The sequence below is a fragment of the Urocitellus parryii genome, chromosome 12, assembly GCF_045843805.1.
Source record: "Urocitellus parryii isolate mUroPar1 chromosome 12, mUroPar1.hap1, whole genome shotgun sequence".
In the NCBI taxonomy this organism is placed as follows: domain Eukaryota; kingdom Metazoa; phylum Chordata; class Mammalia; order Rodentia; family Sciuridae; genus Urocitellus; species Urocitellus parryii.
In genome coordinates this window covers 100,827,180-100,845,451 of record NC_135542.1, presented here as the reverse complement: position 1 = coordinate 100,845,451, position 18,272 = coordinate 100,827,180, and positions in this window count along the sequence as shown.

Sequence of the window (18,272 nt, the reverse complement as noted above, 5' to 3'; positions counted from 1 at the left end):
GTGATTGATAAGGTTATACTGGAACTTAAAAATTCCTGTCATTGGTAGAACACTTACCTAGCATGTGTGAGGCACTGCACTTGATTCTCAGCACCACATATAAATAAGTAAAATAAAGGTTCATTGATGAGTAATAAAAATATTTTTAAAGGTCCTATCATCTAGTGATATTATGAAAAAGCATATAACATATAATTATGTACAAAATATGCAACTTAATGATAATACACAACTGTGTTACTGTTTTATTTATTTACCCTATCCTTTTTTTTTCCAGTACTGAGGAATGAATCTGGGGCATTCTTACAGTGAACTACAACCTACAACCCCCATTCTTTTTTTTTTTTTTTTTTTTTTTTTTGAGGCAGGATCTCACTAGGTTGCTGGGGCTGGACTTGAACTTTAATACTTCTGCCTCAGCTTCCCAGATAGCTGGGATTACAGGCATGCACCACTGCAGCTGGCTTATTTCACACTACTTTCAATGTTATTTTAGAGTATATTCCTTGTACTTATTTAAAAAATGTTTTCTATAAAACAATATGCTATGTTATGCAACAACAGCCTTATACATCTCCTGTTTACCTCCTGGCCTGACTGCATCAAGAAAACATGTGAAGTAATCGATCTGCACAAAATAGGTCTGTTAAAGTAAAATCTAGAATGCAGAAGAACAGAACTTTATGATGCATTTATCAGAAATATTCTCTTGATTAGACAACAAGTTATGGTATATATCTTTATAAACCTTTCAGAAATATTGATGAATTATTGTTGTAGATGGTATCATATTCTAGTAAAACAAATAGTCTTCCATCTAATTTTTGGTATTAAATAAGTGTGTATGTTTGCATAAATTAGTCCTTCATTTTCTGTACATGAAAAATTACCTTATATAATATTTAAGTTTTCACCTGTTTTTCAAATTATAGTAAAAATACTAATGGTTAATATATAATTATATTTTACAAAGTGATTCATATTATTGTCATTTAACCCTCTAACTCTTCTTGAGAAAAAATAGTATTGTATTCTATAGTTCATATATGGAAATTAAATTAATTGCTTGTACTTTCTCAATCCTAGTAGAGCAGAAAGAAAAATTTTCTCAATCCTAGTAGAACATAAAGAAAAATTGGACTGTCTTAAGACATCACTGGCATACCCCTGATGGAGTTCATAAGTAATAATGTGGAGGAGTTAATTTTATGAGGCTGTGTCTCAATTACAAAGCTGGAACAAATGAACTAACTATAATGATGCTAGATGCCCTGTTCACTCTAACCTTGCTTTACTGGAAGAATGTTCACATTACCTCTGCTATGAACCAAGAAGAATGTGGCAAGCTTTTTGCTTTGAATTGTTTTTTGGCAAGAGGAAATTGTACCAAGGGCATAACTTCTAATTATCTGTGGTTTACATTAATACTTCAACAAACAGTTCTCTAGAGGGATATTTTCATTGTGACTGCCTAGCCCAGGACATCACTGTTGCGCCCATTTACTTTATTTATAACCACTAAAATGTCAAGTTGGCTTGGCAGGTCCAAGTGACTTTTTGATAATTAAATGAAAATTATAAAAATACAAGATTGTGTTATGCTAAAAGATGAGTCATTTTATCAATACATTTTTGGGAAAAAGAAAGCATCAATTATTCTAACATACATGGAAAATAACACTGATATGTATTCATCTGTATGATAGTTGTGATATGTGAATGTTTCAGTTTTTTCAAATATATAAAATAACTGATTTAATGGCATAATCACTAATTTGAATAAAGAACAATGCTTTATTTATTAGGGAAAAAACTTTAATGGTAATCTTCCCCTATCATTCACCAAATTAGTTTTTTGAATTCTAGAAGTTCTCTCTTGGTTTTGTTCCCCTCCATGGCCTATGCACTGTTGTTTCCACAAGTGTCTCTGTTTATACTCTTTACACCGTACATGCTCTCCTGGGAGGGTCTCATCCACAGGTGCATGGTTTCAATCATAATCTCCTTCTCATGAGGTCTTTAGTTTGTGTTAAATGTGCACAGTGGTCTCTCATATTCCCATGCTAGTATTAAGCCAATTATTTAGAAAATTCATCTACAATATTCATCCATATTTATAAAATCAAAGTTTTCCAAATTTGGCATACAAAACTAATATCTATTAAGTTCTTAGTGACAAGTGATAGTAGTATGTGTGGGGATGCCATGTTGTTTGTATTGTATCTTGGCTTACTTGGCCAACAATACTTCTGGATCTTGGGTTACACATATGAAAAATGCTATTGAAATAATAAAAAATGTATCATACATAATCATTTGGTATATCATGATTTTAAGCATTCAATAACTGTTTAAGTATCATTATTTATAATATGTAAATATTTCTTTTTCTATATTTCATCTTATCTCAATAAAACTATTATAATGTTCTACAATTAATATTTTTTTAAAAAATATTTGTGAGTTTATAAATTCTTTCTTCATCTTCTTTATCAATATCTCCTAAATATATATTTCTTTCTTATATTTTTTTCTCGGAGCTTTATATTTACTGTATCTGTTGTAAATTTTAGTTAGACCTTTAAAGCTACTATTATGTGCAGACTTGTGTCATTTAATGACTGGGATACATTTTGAGAAATGTGTTGTTGGGTGATTTTTGTCATTGTGCCAACATCATATAGTGTACTTCCTTAAACTGGATGGGATAAACTAATCCCACACCTAGACTGTATAGTTCCTGGGCTACAAATCTACACACATGTTGATATATTGAGTACTTACTATAGAAAACTGTAACACAATGGAGTATGTGTGTATTTAAACGTATCTAAACAGAACAAAGACAGTAAAAATACCATATAAGTGATAAAAAGTAGTGTACCTGTACCTGTATTATCATGAATGGAGCCTGCAGGTCTAGATATCATTCTGGATGAATTGGTGAGTTGCAATAGGAAGTGAAGGCCAAAGATGTTACTGCATATCACTCATTGATATTGATTTATAAAAGATGATTATTCCTTCTTTAATAATCAATAAATTTTAGCTGACTTTAAATTTTACTCTATAACTTTATTTTGTACTATTGACTATATTATTATTTTTAATAATATCTAGGATAAAACACACAAAAAAAATTATGCAACTATAAAACTGATTTTCTTTATATCCTCAAAAGCTTTTTTCCTATATTTTTATTTTACTATTTAAACTTTCTTATTAAAAACTAAGACACACACACATATGCATAGGCCTGTACAGGGTCAGAATTATTAATATTATGCATTTCCAACTCCATATCTTGTCACACTGAGTGGTCTTCAGGAACAGTACATATGGAGATGTCATCTCCTATGATATGAATGCCTTCTTCTCCAACACCTCCCAAAGGACCTGCCTAAGGCTATTTAAAGTTTAGCATGTTATACGGGCAGTAGCTGTATACTGATAATAATAAAAGCATAGTAAATACAGTAAATACAAATTGTTAACATAGTCACTATGTACTGTATATAATACAGTGCTATGTACTGTATATACTACATTTTTTGTCACATTTTGTAGGACTGGCAGAATAATATTCTTTTTTTTTTTTGAGCCACCTCCATCATGTATGTAGTCTGTGGTTAACTAAAATATTGTGGGCCACATATCTGTATCTGTATATTCATTTTTAGTCTCCTAACCAAAGGAACTCACAGGAAGAACTTTTGTTCCAACTGCATTTTGAGTTACTATCATAGTATCTTAATAAATATTCAATTAAGTAACAAAATAATCAGCAAATGTTAATAACAAATTGTATCTCACATAATTTTGCCTCTTTTTTCTTGTCCAGATACAATAATTTTCTCCCACCTGTTCACTATATAAAACAGAGATTTCCATGAACTGAGATTCATGAAAGATAAAAATATTAAATAATAATCTGAGGGACACATACAAATTTGCAAATATTTACCTGTCAGAAAATACTAGTTCACATTATAGTAGCAAACAGCACAATCTTATTATCTTAAAACAAGAACATTAAATAATAAACATGTTATACATTCTATATGCATCAATAGGTGGATTCTATCCATGCAGTCTTAGATACCATCTCACAGTACCAACATGCCTGTGCTATTTTTTCAATTGTCATAAGAGGGGAGATAGAGAATATTGGTGAGTTGAACTTTGTCAATTAAAATACATTGACCTAAATAGGCAAATGCCATTATCTCACATTTAGTTAGACAGCATGACTTATTTGGTAACATCTGACTTCAAAGCAGAGAATTATATAATTCTTTGTTATAGCAGAGTAAACCTGAGTCAATGAGTTAGTCTATGTTACTCAATGAACATGAAAGTTCCATCAGACACTATGATCCAATTTTTTGTTCTGGATTATGAAATATGTTCTACATTATAAGTTCTAGTATAGATTACTACATTTTTCAGTTTATGGGCGACTGAATTTTCAAAAAAATAATCCTTGAAACTTATATGTGGTTAAGATACTTTGTTTTTGAGTAGGGAAATAAAATGAATTCTTAATCATTAATATATATTTTATTGATAAAATATTAATAACACAAGATAGGACAAAATTGTCACAATATGAGATATAGTTGTCCCCTGTAATCTGAAATTTTTGCATTCCACAGTTTTATTTACCTTCAGCTACATTTGTTTTGAAAAGTACTGTAGAAATTTCCAGCAATAAATAACGCATGTATTTAAAATTGCAAACCATTCTGAGTAGTCTGATAGAGATTTACACTGTCCTGTGCTATTCCCTGGGATATGAATCACATCCTAATCTGTTGTATTCATACTATAGTTACTACACTACCTGCCTATAGTAACATAGTAGCTGTTTTGATTAACAGATCAACTATGGTAGTGATACAGGGTTTGTGTTCAGCCATTTTTATATAGTAGCCTAATGTTACATAACAGCCCCCATCTCATCACTTAGTAATTGTCTCATCTCACATCATCATAAGAAGATACAGTGCAATAAAATATTTTTTCCTTTGTTATTGATTTTTAAAAATATAAATGACAGTGGAATGCATTACAATTCTTATTACAAATAATCAACACAATTTTTCATATCTCCGTTTGTATATTAAGTATGTTGGCACCAATTTGAGTCTTCATACATGTACTTTGGATAATGATGTCCATCAGATTTCACCATCTTTGCTAACCCCCTGCCTGCTTCCTTTCTAGAGTTCCTCTATTTCTTTCATACTAGCCCACTATGAATCAACCTCCTTACATCAGATAAAACATTCAGCATTTGTTTTTTTGAGATTGGCTAACTTCACTTAGCATTATCTTGTCCAGTGTCATCCATTTACCTGCAAATGTCATGACTTTATTCTCTTTTATTGCTGAGTAAAATTCCATTGTGTACACATGTCACATTTTTTTATCCATTCATCTACTGAAGAGCATGTAGGTTCATTCCACAGTTTAGCTATTGTGAATTATGCTGCTATATATTGATGTGGCTGTGTTCCTGTAGAATGCTGATTTTAAGTCCTTTGGGAATAGATTGAGGAGATGGATAGCTGGGTCGAATGGTGTTTCCATACCCAACTTTCCAAGAAATCTCCATATTGCTTTCCATATTGGCTGCACCAATTTGCAGTCCCACCAGCAATGTATGAGTGTACCTTTTTCCCCACATCCTCAACAACACTTATTGTTGTTTGTCTTCATAATACTGCCATTCTGACTAGAATGAGATGACATCTTAGAGAAGTTTTGATTTGAATTTCTCTAATTGCTAGAGATGATGAACATTTTTCATATATTTGTTGATTAATTGCATAACCTCTTCTGAGAAGTGCCTGTTCAGGTCCTTCGACCTGATTGATTGGGTTATTTGTTTTTTGGGTGCTTAGCTTTTTAAGTTCTTTGTATATCCTAGAGATTAGTATTCTATCTGATGTGTGAGGGGTAAAAAATATGCTCCCAGGATGCAGGCTCTCTGTTAACCTCACAGATTGTTTCTTTTGCTAAGAAACTTTTTAGTTTGAATCCATCCCATATATTGATTCTTGGTTTTAATTCTTGAGCTATAGGAATCGTATTAAGGAAGTTAGGGCATAATCCCACATGATAAAGATTAGGGACTACTTTTTCTTCTATTAGACACAGAATCTCTGGTTTAATTCCTAGATCTTGATATTCTTTAAGTTTTGTGCATGGTGAGAGATAGGGGTTTAATTTTATTTTGTTTCACATGGATTTTCCATTTTCCCAGCATCATTTGTTGAAGATGCTATCTTTTCTCCAGTGCATGTTTTTGGCACCTTTGACTAATATACAATAATTGTAATTTTGTGGGTTAGTCCTGTGTCCTCTATTCTGAACCATTGGTCTACCAGTCTGTTTGGGTGCCAATAACATGCTGGCTTTTTTTTAAACTATTGCTTGTAGTATAGTTTAAGGTCTGGTATAATGATGCCACCTGCTTCCCTCTACCTGCTAAGGATTGCTTTAGCTATTCTGGGTCTCTTATTTTTCCAGATGAATTTAATGATTGCTTTTTCTATTTTTATGAGGAATGCCACTGGTATTTGATCAGAATTGCATTAAATCTCTATAGTGCTTTTGGAAGTATGGTCATTTTGATAATATTAATTATGCCTATCCAAGATCTTTGCATCTTCTAAGGTCTTCTTAGATTTCTTTCTGTAGGGTCCTGTAGTTTTCATTGTATGGATCTTTCACCTCTTTCATTAAGTTGATTCCCAAGTATTTTATTTTTATTTTTTGAGGCTATTGTAAATGGGATAGTTTTCCTTATTTCCTTCTCAGAGGACTTGCCACTGATATACAGAAATGCCTTTGATTTATGGGTGTTAATTTTATATCCTGCTACTTTGCTGAATTCATTTACTAGATCTAGAAGTTTTCTAGTGGAGTTTTTTGGGTCTTCTAGGTATAGAATCCATATATATTGTCAGCAAATAGTGCTAATTTAAGTTAGTCTTTTCCTATACAAATCCCTTTAATTTCTTTTGTCTGTGTAATTGCTCTGGCCAGTGTTTCAAGCACTTTGTTATATAGAAGTGGTAAAAGAGAGCATCTTGGCTTGTTCCAGTTTTTAGAGGGAATGCTTTTAATTTTTCGACATTTAGAATGATGTTAGCCTGAGGCTTAGTATAGATAGCCTTTATGATGTTGAGATATGCTCCTGTTATCCCTAGTTTTTCTAGAGTTTTGAACATGAAAGGGTGCTATATTTTGTCAAATGCTTTTTCTGGATCTATTGAGATGATTCCATGATTCTCACATTTGAGTGTATTAATGTGATAAATTACATTTATTTATTTCCATATGTTGAACCAAGCTTGCATCCCTGGGATGAATCCCACTTGATCATGGTGCATGATCTTTTTGATATGTTTTTGTATTTGATTTGCCAGAATTATATTGAGAATTTTTGCATCTATGTTCATTGGAGATATTGATCTGAAGTTTTCTTTCTTTAATGTGTCTTTTCATGGTTTTGGGATCAGGGTGATATTGACATCATAGAATGAGTTTGGAGGTGCTGTCTCTTTTTCTATTTCCTGAAATAAATTGAAGAGTATTGATATTAGTTCTTCTTTGAAGGTCTTGTAGAACTTGGCTGTGTATCCATCTGGTTCTGGGGTTTTCTAGGAAAGATGGTGGAATGCAGTGGTCATCACTACCCTAAGTACATGTGTAAAGATACAAGGAATGTGACTCCACTTTGTGTAAAACAGAGATATGAAAAATTGTGCTCTATATGTGTAATATGAATTGTAATGCATTCTATTGTCACATATAACAAACTAAAATTTAAAAAATAAATTAAAAAATTATAGTTTAAAAAAATGGAAAAAGAAAATGTGGTTGGTATGCTTCTGATGGTGTCTTCTATTTCATCATTTGATATTTTTTCTGTTTAAATTGTGAATATCTTCCTGATTCAATCTGGGCAAAAAAATTTGTCGATGTCGTCGATGTCTTCAATATCTTCAATTTTATTGGAGTACAAGTTTTCAAAATAATTTCTATTTATTCTCTGTATTTCTGTAGTATCTGTTCTGATATTTCCTTTTTCATCACGTATGCTGGTAAGTTGAGTTTTCTTGCTCTCCTCCTTCTCTTCATTATTGTAGCTAGGGTCTGTCAATTTTATTTATTTTTTCAAAGAACCAACTTTTAGTTTTGTCCATTTTTTCAATTTTTTCTTTTGTTTCTATTTTATTAATATCAGCTCTAATTTTACTTATTTATTGCCTTCTACTGCTTTTGCTATTGATTGTTTTCTTTTTCTAGGGCTTTGAGATGTAATGTAAGATCATTTATTTGTTGACTTTTTCTTCTTTTAAGGAATGAACTTCATGCAATGAACTTTTCTCTTAGCACTACTTACATATTGTCCCAGAAATTTTAATATGTTGTGTCTATGTTCTCATTTACCTCTAAGAATTTTTTAATCTCTTCTTGATATCTTCTGCAATCCATTGTTCATTCAGTAGCATATTGTTTGATCTCCAGGTGTTGGAGAATTTTTTATTTTTTATTTTATTGTTGATTTTCAATTTCATTCCATTATTATCTGATAAATGCATGGTAGTATCTCTACTTTTTTGTATTTGCTAAGAGTTGCTTTGTGGATATTACATGGTCTATTTTAGAGAAGGATTCATGTGCTGCTAAGAAGAAAGTCTGTTTTATGCAGGTTGAAATATTCAATATATGTCATTTAACTCTAAGTTATTGAGTGTATTATTAAGTTCTATAGTTTCTTTATTCAACTTTTGCTTGAAAGATTTATCCAGTGTTGAGAGAGGTGTTTTAAAGTCACCCAAGATTATAGTGTTGTGGTCAACTTGACTCTTGAGAAGAATTTGTTTGATGAACACAGCTGCTACATTGCTTGGGGCATATATATTTATGATTGTTATGTCTTGTTGGTGTATGGTTCCCTTAAGCAGTATGTAATGTCCATCTTTATCCCTTTTGATTAACTTCGGCTTGAAGTCTACTTTATTTGATACGAGGATGGAAACCCCTGCTTGTTTCCACAGTCCATGTGAGTGGTATGATTTTTCCCAACCTTTCACCTTCAGTCTGTGTATGACTTCCTATCAGATGTGTCTCCTGGAGGCAGCATATTGGTCAACATTTTTTAATCCAATCTGCTAGCCTATGTCTTTTGATTCATAAATTTATGCCATTAACATTCAGGGTTACTATTGAGACATAGTTTATATTTCCAGCCATATTTGTTTATTTTTGTTATGTAACTTGACTTGATTTTCTTATTTGTTTAGTTTTTCATTTAGGTTACTACCTCCTTCTGCTGATTTTCATTATTGTTTTTCATTTCCGCTTCATGGAATATTTTGTCAAGATGTTTTGTAGTGTCAGTTTCATGGAAGGTTTTGATGTCATCTTCAAATCTAAAGCTTAATTTTGCTGGATACAAGATTTGTGGTTGGCACCTATTTTCTTTCAAGTTTGGTATATGTTATTCCAGGATCTTCTAGTTTTTAGGGTCTGTGTTGAAAAATCTGACATTATCCTAATAGGTTTTCCCCTATTTGTAATTTGATTCCTTTCTCTCTTGGCTTTTAACATTCTCTCATTATTCTGTATGTTGGGCATTTTTATTATAATGTGTCTTGCTGTAGATCTGTTGTGATTTTGTACATTCAGTGTCCTGTACGCTTCTTGAATTTGGATTTCCATTTCATTCTTCATGTTTGGAAATTTTATGATATTATTTCATTGAATAGATTTTTCATTCCTTTGATTTGAACCTCTATGCCTTTCTCTATCCCAATAACACTTAATTTTTTTTAATGCTATCCCATATTTCTTGAATGTTCTGTGCTCATGTTTTTTTACCATTATCAGTGTGTGGTCTATGTTGTCTTCAAGAATATGTATTTTATCTTCATTGTCTGATGTCGTATTTTCCAAGTGGTCTACTCTGTTAGGGATGCTTTCATTTTAATTTTTTTTTTGTTTCTTTCATTTCAAAGATTCTTTTTTTCTGTTTTTTTTTTTTTTTTTTTTTTTTTTTTTTTTTTTTTTAGAAACTCTAACTTCCTGTTGATGTGATCTTTTGCTTCCTGGATTTTTTTATGTAGCTCCCTTGCAAATGATCTTTCACTGCCTGTATATGCTCCTTTATATCTTCCTTGAGTTCACAGAACATTTTAGTCATGTATATCCTGAACTCTTTCTCTGTAATTTTTTTCTGCTGTGGTTTCTGTTAATTCTATTGATGTGGTGTCTTGATTGTTTCGGGCACATTCTTCCCTCGTCTTTTCATTTTGCTCTTGTGTCTTCCTTTCCAGCTCTGTGGGTCTGAGGTGTTATTGGTTTTACCCTATAGGTTTGTAGTGCTCTTGTAGGGTTCCAAGACCACCTCCTTTGTGGGGAAAGACAATATTGACAGATCCCAATATCTACAATATACCACCTATGAATAATTTGTTGTTATCAAGTTATTTACAGTTTTGTCTCAATGTACAGAAATGTTGGATTAAATTATTATCTAAAATATAATCAGTAGTTTTGTAAAAAGGTTTACAGTTTCTGAGGGTGGCCAATAAACTGGGAGTGGGGCTTAGGACATAGGGGGAAGGATGTGAGGATATAGAGTTAATATATCTTAGGAAATGTGAAAGAGAAATTTAATGAAGAAGGTTAATAGCAAGACAATAGACAGGAAGTAATTTAGGGTACGTGGAAAGACAAGTACGTGGAAAGACAGTAGAGTACATAAAACAAACACATGTAAGCATATATATGTATTTAGAAAAATACAGGATGTTAAAATAGTAAAATTTGGAGAGGGAAAGAAAAATGAAAGAAGAAAAAAGAGGAAAACAATGGCATATACAACACTTCTATGTTATATCATTCACAACACTTCTATGTTATATCATTCACAACCCTATTTCATGCAAAGTTCTTGGTTTCACATATGTTGGGAATGTGAGGGCTGGAGGATAGAGGTTTAGAAGAGAAAGAAAAAAAATACTCGAAAGAAGAAACCAGGGTTGTTGCTAGTTTTAGAGATCTTTATCTTTTCTGATTCTTTTCTCATCCAATAGGTGGGGTTGTCTGTTGTAAGCTGGTGTCTTTGCCCTCAGCATGATGGAGGTAACCAAGGTGGTAAGACTGGTCCTGGTTTAGGGTATCTGGAAGCTGGGAGTGACACCCACAAGTCCCTGCAGGGAGATTGCACTTCACAGGTCTCTCTTTGGGACCACTCAACTGAAACTTGAGCACCTGGTACTATCTCCCTTTCTTGCCTGGAGATTTCCCAGTTCCTTGTCTCTCTGTTAATCTCCAAATTTTAGCCCCATCTCTCTCACTTAGCAGTTTCCAACTGAAGGACCTCTCACACCAAGGCTTACACCAGGTGGGGGGTGCCCTGGTCACACTCCACACCTGCCCAACTGAGAGCTGTATTTGTGTTGGGTGGTTACTGTGCAGAGTTATCACCACTGGGGAGTAGGGGGAGGAATTGGATACCTGGTACCTGGCCAGATGGAGATCTGATCCTGGAGGTACCTCCACCAAATATGGCAAGAAAGGTTATCCAAGATTATTATTATTATTCCTGCACTGGGGTGTCTTGTGATGTGGGATGAGCCAGGCAATGGAATTGTTCTGTGGGTAGGTAGTAGCCAAGTTACCTGCATGGGAGTGGAGCACAGTCTGGAGTTGTGCAGATTTGTTGATAGGTGATTCTGTTAAGGTGCTTGCAAGCAGTGTGTGGGCTAGAACTGTGGCTTTGGGTTTAGGGAGCCAGGAGTCTAGAGTCCTACTTGAATTCTGAGGCTTGGAGCCCAGTGCAGGGTCACAGTGCTGGTGATTTCTGCAGAAATCAGCTGCATAGGGGTCCTCTTCCACTCTCTGAGATGCAGTATTCTGACTAGGTGAGATCTGGATGATAGAGTGACACAGAATGTTGCCTCCCTGGGCCGCCATCTTCCTTCTCTCAATAAAATATTTTAATAAGATATTGAGTACAATGAAATCATTTACTTTCAATTTTAGTAGCAGGGATTGTTCCAACCTCAGATAACTTACAATTATTAAAATAAGTGTTTATTTTCACAATCTTAAAATTTTATTTTTACCTTCTCCTACAAAACTGTTTTAACACCACTCTTATATTTTTTATCAGAATCCTCTGCAATTTGACTAAATACAAATGTCCCTCTTCACTTCCTCGCTAGGTTTTATTCATCTAGTCATTTTCTATTAATCAACAGATATTGTTGGTAGTATAGAAAGTGGGAGACACTGCAATATCTCTTTCATTTTCAGAGACAAATAAGATAATCTGGATTCTTTCCTTGTAACAGACAAGTATTACTTGTTTCACCTCTCCTGATCAATTTTATGAAAGCATCCTGTGACCACTTCTGATGGATAATATATTGTTATATTTGTTTCATTCATTCTTACTAGAGTACAAGCTTCTTGAACCCAAGCAATGTGCCATCAACATTTGTCTACAAATCATCCTGCAGAATACAGCCATCGATATTGTAGTGGCTGAGTTAGATTTAATTGGTGAATTTTAGTTTCTAGATTTACTAGATTCCTAGGAAACACTGAATTTTGCTATTATAATCCACCCCACACATGCATGCCCTCACCCCTAGCCAAAATGATGACCTTTGAGAATACATGTAGATGACATTAAGTGATTTTTTCCCCAGCATGGATGAGAAAGTATACATTTAATATTAATGATACAATGTACTACTTGAACATAGGAGGACATAATATGAAAAGGTAAATATTTTATGACAAAGAGAACTTTAGAAAGAAACATGAACACTTACTATAAGAAAACACTTAGGCTAAAAAATAACAAAGTGCTGAAATTTTATTTTTAATTCTATATTTACCACAAAATCAAATTCAAACTATATGCAGATAAATTTACAATAAAATAGTTTATATATTTTCTATAATTAAACAACAGTTAAGGTAAAATGTATATTATTAAAAGTCTCAAAGGCTGTGTGAATCATGTTTTTAAATATTATGGTGTAATCTCCCTGGTTATACAGATGATCTCCTATTTTTGTAGCTGAATTCATTAGTAATTTCCGTCTTCTAATGACTGTGTAATTAAACCATAATGGGAAATGTAGGTTTATGTATATTTATAGGGAATTCATTAAAACAAAACAAACCATAATTAACTACAAACCTAAGATGCATTTTAATTTATATAAAGGTTTATTCCACACAATTTATTATTCTTTGTTTAAAAAAATAGAGTAAAGTAATAAATATTAACTTCTTGATCTAATGGGCCATACAAGAGAAATACTTCTACAAATTTATTTTATGGTAGTTATTTATACTGTGGAACATTTTAATTAATATTAGTGAGTTCATATAATTGCTTCCCAATATTGTACTTATTAGAATAACAGGTCATAGACAATTATGATGATGCCACTTCTAGGAAAAAAAACAGTTGTTTCTGGATTTAAGTGAAAAATATATATAGTACATATTTTGTGTATGTGTAAATTTTATATTACACATAATTGAATTTAGATTCTAAAATCTAAATTGGTTTCCATTCATCTGACATTTTGAGAATTAGTATTATTTAAGATTAACATCAAATAACCTTTATTCTCACAGAGCATTTACCACAATGTTGGTGGTTTCCACTATGGAATTTCACACTATGTAATCTATGTACTAGAATAAAGTAGAAATATATCTATATCTTATAATCAATTTTTGCTTAATTTTGTATACTTAAATGCAACAAATCTATTAAACAAAAAGCATTTTAAAAACAAAATGATTTTTAATTTCTTAAAATGTTTTATAGAGATAGAAAATGTGTATCTTTCAAAATAATGTTAATTCTATTAATTCATATATTAAGAGTTCTAAGTCATATGGTCAGATATAGTTTTGTGGATGTTGTGGAAATGCCCTGATACTTGAAAATGAAAATAAGTTTATATACTTTGTTTCTATTCCTACATGTTTTTGAATTATCTTATTCATTAAATCTTTAATTTAACAAATATGTATCTTATAAGGCACTTTGTTTATTTTGGTCTAAGAATATGTTTCCAACATTTGCATAAAATAAGATATAAAAAAATAATTTTTGGTGATAGACACTGAACCCAGGGCTTTGCACATACTATGCAGTTACTTCCACTGAGCTATATCCCTAGAAAATTAAAAGAAAGATTTTTTTTACAACTGGGGTTTGAACACAGGGACACTACCTCTGAGGAACACACAAGGCCTTTTTTATTTTATTTTAAATTTCTCTTTAGAGACAGAGTCTCTCTAATTTGCCTAGGATGTCCTTAAACTTCCAGTCCTCCTGCCTCAGCATCCCAAATAGCTAGGACACCTAAAATGAAACCAATTATCTTTAACTCTTCATTAGAGGCACCTGATTTTCACTGTTTGAACTCAGGGCATCATATCTATTGCAAAAACCTAAATAAAACTGAGCTGGCTACATGAGCCCCTATGATAGAGAAGTAGCATTATGATGATACAGTTGGATTTCTCAATTTTCTCAAATGCCTAAAAGTTAAGCCCAGACACAAGCATGTTTCACTAATGTCACCCTCTAAAGTCATGGCTCCCCTGAGGTAGGTTAATAATGAACAATTCTACTAATTAGACTTTAACTGAGCTAGTAGGGGAAGATGTTCAGCATAATGAATCTACAGACAAAATTGAGCTGCGGAGGATATGTAAATCTTTAGACATATTAGGTCAAATGAATTGGATTTTTTCAACAAAAGAAATATTTTTCTATAGGGGATCAATGAATATGATCAATAATGTCTCAGTGATTAAAAGGGTAGTGAGTTCATAATATGCACATTCCAAAACAGTGAGCATAGCACTTTGAATTGTATTGATAAATGTGTGCTTTGTGTGTTGTTTATAGAGGAATACAGCAAGAACTATATTAAAGAATCAATGGCATAATTGTTTAAGTGATTTTGGAGGTTACATTAAAGTTGGAGTGTTTAAAATAGGTAGATGTGAAGATAGATAATGGATGGAAAGACATAAATACAGATATGTATCAAAGACACTGTTTTGGTTTTATAAAGATGAATAGTTCTTTTTTTAATCTATGTATGTATGTATTTATTTATTTTGTACGTACATGACAATAGTGGAATATATTACACTCATTATTACCCATTTACAGCACAAGTTTTCTTAACTCTGTATACAAAGTATGTTCACACCAAATTATGCCATTATACATGTACTCTTTTTTGCATTAAAATTCTTAATACACATATAAACCACAGTTTTTCATATCTCTGTTTGTATATAAGGTATGTTGACACCAACTTCAAATCTTCTTACATATATTTTGTATAACGATGACCATCGAATTCTCCCACCCTTGCTATTCTCCTTCCCCCTCCCTTTCCCTCCCACTCCTCTTTCCCATCTAAAAATAATATTCCTCCCATGCTCTCCCTCCCTACTCCAGTTTGAGTTTCCCTCCTTATATCAGAAAAAACGTTCAACATTTGATGTTTGGGAATTGGCTAACTTCACTTAGCATAATATTCTCTAACACCATCCATTTACCTGCAAAATTACAATTATCTTATATTACACAAAGGTGCCAAAAGCATGCACTGGAGAAAAGATAGCATCTTCAAAAAATGGTGCTGGGAAAACTGGAAATCCATATGTAACAAAATGAAATTGAATCCCTATCTCTCACCATGCACAAAAGTTAACTCAAAAAGGATCAAGGTTCTAGGTATTAAACAAGAGACTCTGCATCTAATAAAAGAAAAAAGTAGGCCCTAATCTTCATCACATGGGACTATAAGACTTAATAAGACACTTATGACACAAGAATTAAAACCAAGAATCAACAAATGGTATGGATTCAAACTAAAAAGTTTTTTTTCCCTCAGCAAAAGAAATAATCTGTGAGGTTAACAGGGAGACTACATCCTGGGAGAAAATTTTTACCCCTCACACATCAGATGAGCACTAATCTCTAGGGCATATAAAGAACTCAAAAAGCTAAGCACCAAAAAACCAAATAATTCAAATTAATAAATGGGCAAAGGTCCTGAACAGACACTTCTCAGAAGAGGATATACAATCAATCAATAAATCATCAATAAATATATGAAAAAATGCTCATCATCTCTATCAATCAGAGAGATGCAAATCAAAACTACTCTAAGATACCATCTCACTCCAATAAGAATAGCAGCTATTATGAAGACAAACAATAACAACTGTTTGCAGGGATGTAGGGGAAAAGGTACACTCATACATAGCTGGTGGGACTACAAATTGGTGCAGCCAATTGGAAATCTGGGAATGGAACCACCATTTGACCCAATTATGCCTCTTCTTGGACTATACCCAAAGATGAATAGTTCTCAAGTAGGTGGAAACAAATTGAAATTTATTGAAAGCAAAGCAAGGTGTCTCATTTATTTGAGAAAACTCAATGTAGCCCATAGTAGTTCTAATATAGTTTTCATGGGCTCAATCCGAGACTAGAAATTTGAGTAATGTCATGGTTTGGATCTTAAATGTCCCTTACAGGACGAGATACTAACGGCTTCATTGAATAAAGTTAATGGACCCTTTAGAAGATGGGGCCTATTGGAAGAAACTGAGGTCATTAGGATTATGCTCTTGAAGGGCATATTGAAACCCCAGGCTCTTTTTCTCTCTTTGCTCCCTAACTGCCATGAGGTGAGCAATTTTGGTCCACCACACTGTTCCTGGCATAATGTTCTACCTTGCCAAAGATCTCAAAATAACAAGAGTCAATTGAATTTGGAGACATGCCTCTGAGTCAATGAACCCAAATAAACCTTATTCTTTTTCTCTTTTAGATTGTTTAAATCAGGTATGTATCATAATGATACAAAGTTAACTCAAGTTATAATGGAAAGTGACTAAAAATAAACCTTAATTTATTTATGACATTATTCTGTAAAAAAATCCATATTTCTTTATGGATTTTACTTAGGTTTAAACAGAGGGAAAGTAATGTTCTTTAAGTGGACAGTATAATGTGTTTTTAAAAAGTGTATAGTTTTTAAGTGCTACCTATAATTTTGGAAAATTTTCTAAAAACTTGTCTTGTGTACCTTTGTAGTTAATTCCTTGTGCCTATCTCAGCACCTAGCACCAACTACTCTGCTTTCTATCTCTACAGTTTTGCTGTTAGAGAATATAATGTAAATGGAATGATTCATTTGTTTTTGTCTTTTCAACATCTAATAAGTTCTTCTTTATCCTTTAAACACTAACTCTGTAGTACAGAAAAAGTGATATAAAAGAAGTGACCTTTCTATCCATCATCCAGTATATGAGTATAAAAATAAGTGATCTTAAATGGTGTGTAAATAAAACTAAATTAAGAATAAAGTACATCTAGTTGTTTTGGAATATATATGGCCACTAAAATTAATTGAAATTAACACTCAATACTAACTTCTAAGGTAAACACGTTAAGAACACACATAACACACACAAAATATTTTTGGAGATATTATAAGGAAACAGTAAAAAATTTAATGTTCTAGGATATTTAAGAATGACTAAAAAAGAATACATCTGTAGAAAGGAAGCATTTGTTTAGAGAAGAAATGTCTCTCTGAACAATTAACTTGGTTTTAATTTTAAGCACGAAACAATAAGGAGAATGCTATCCAAAGATTGATTAGGATTCTTTGTAAGGAGAAGATACTGAGTGTGTCTCACATCAGCAAAATAAAAGCAAAGTAGGAAATATCTGGTATGTTTCATATACTTTAATTAATAGTTGATGAATCAGGCTGGGGATGTGGCTCAAGCGGTAGTGAGTTGGCCTGGCATGCATGCGGCCCAGGTTCGATCCTCAGCACCACATACAAAGATGTTGTGTCCACCGAAAACTAAAAAATAAATATTAAAATTCTCTCTCTCTCTCTCTCTCTCTCTCTCTCTCTCTCTCTCTCTTTCTAAAAAAAATAGTTGATGAATCTGATTTGGATTTTTCAATAAGTATAGGAAATTCCATCTAGGTATCAGAATTATTTTCAAGGTACTCCTATTGGAAAGAAAGATTATATGGTTAGAAGTAAGGGTGGATGCAGCCAAGATAAGTGATCATCCTCTCATCTTCCTAGCAGAAGAGCTGGACTATGTTGTGCAGGCACCAGGGTTGTCACATACATTATGTGACTAAGCTATGCATA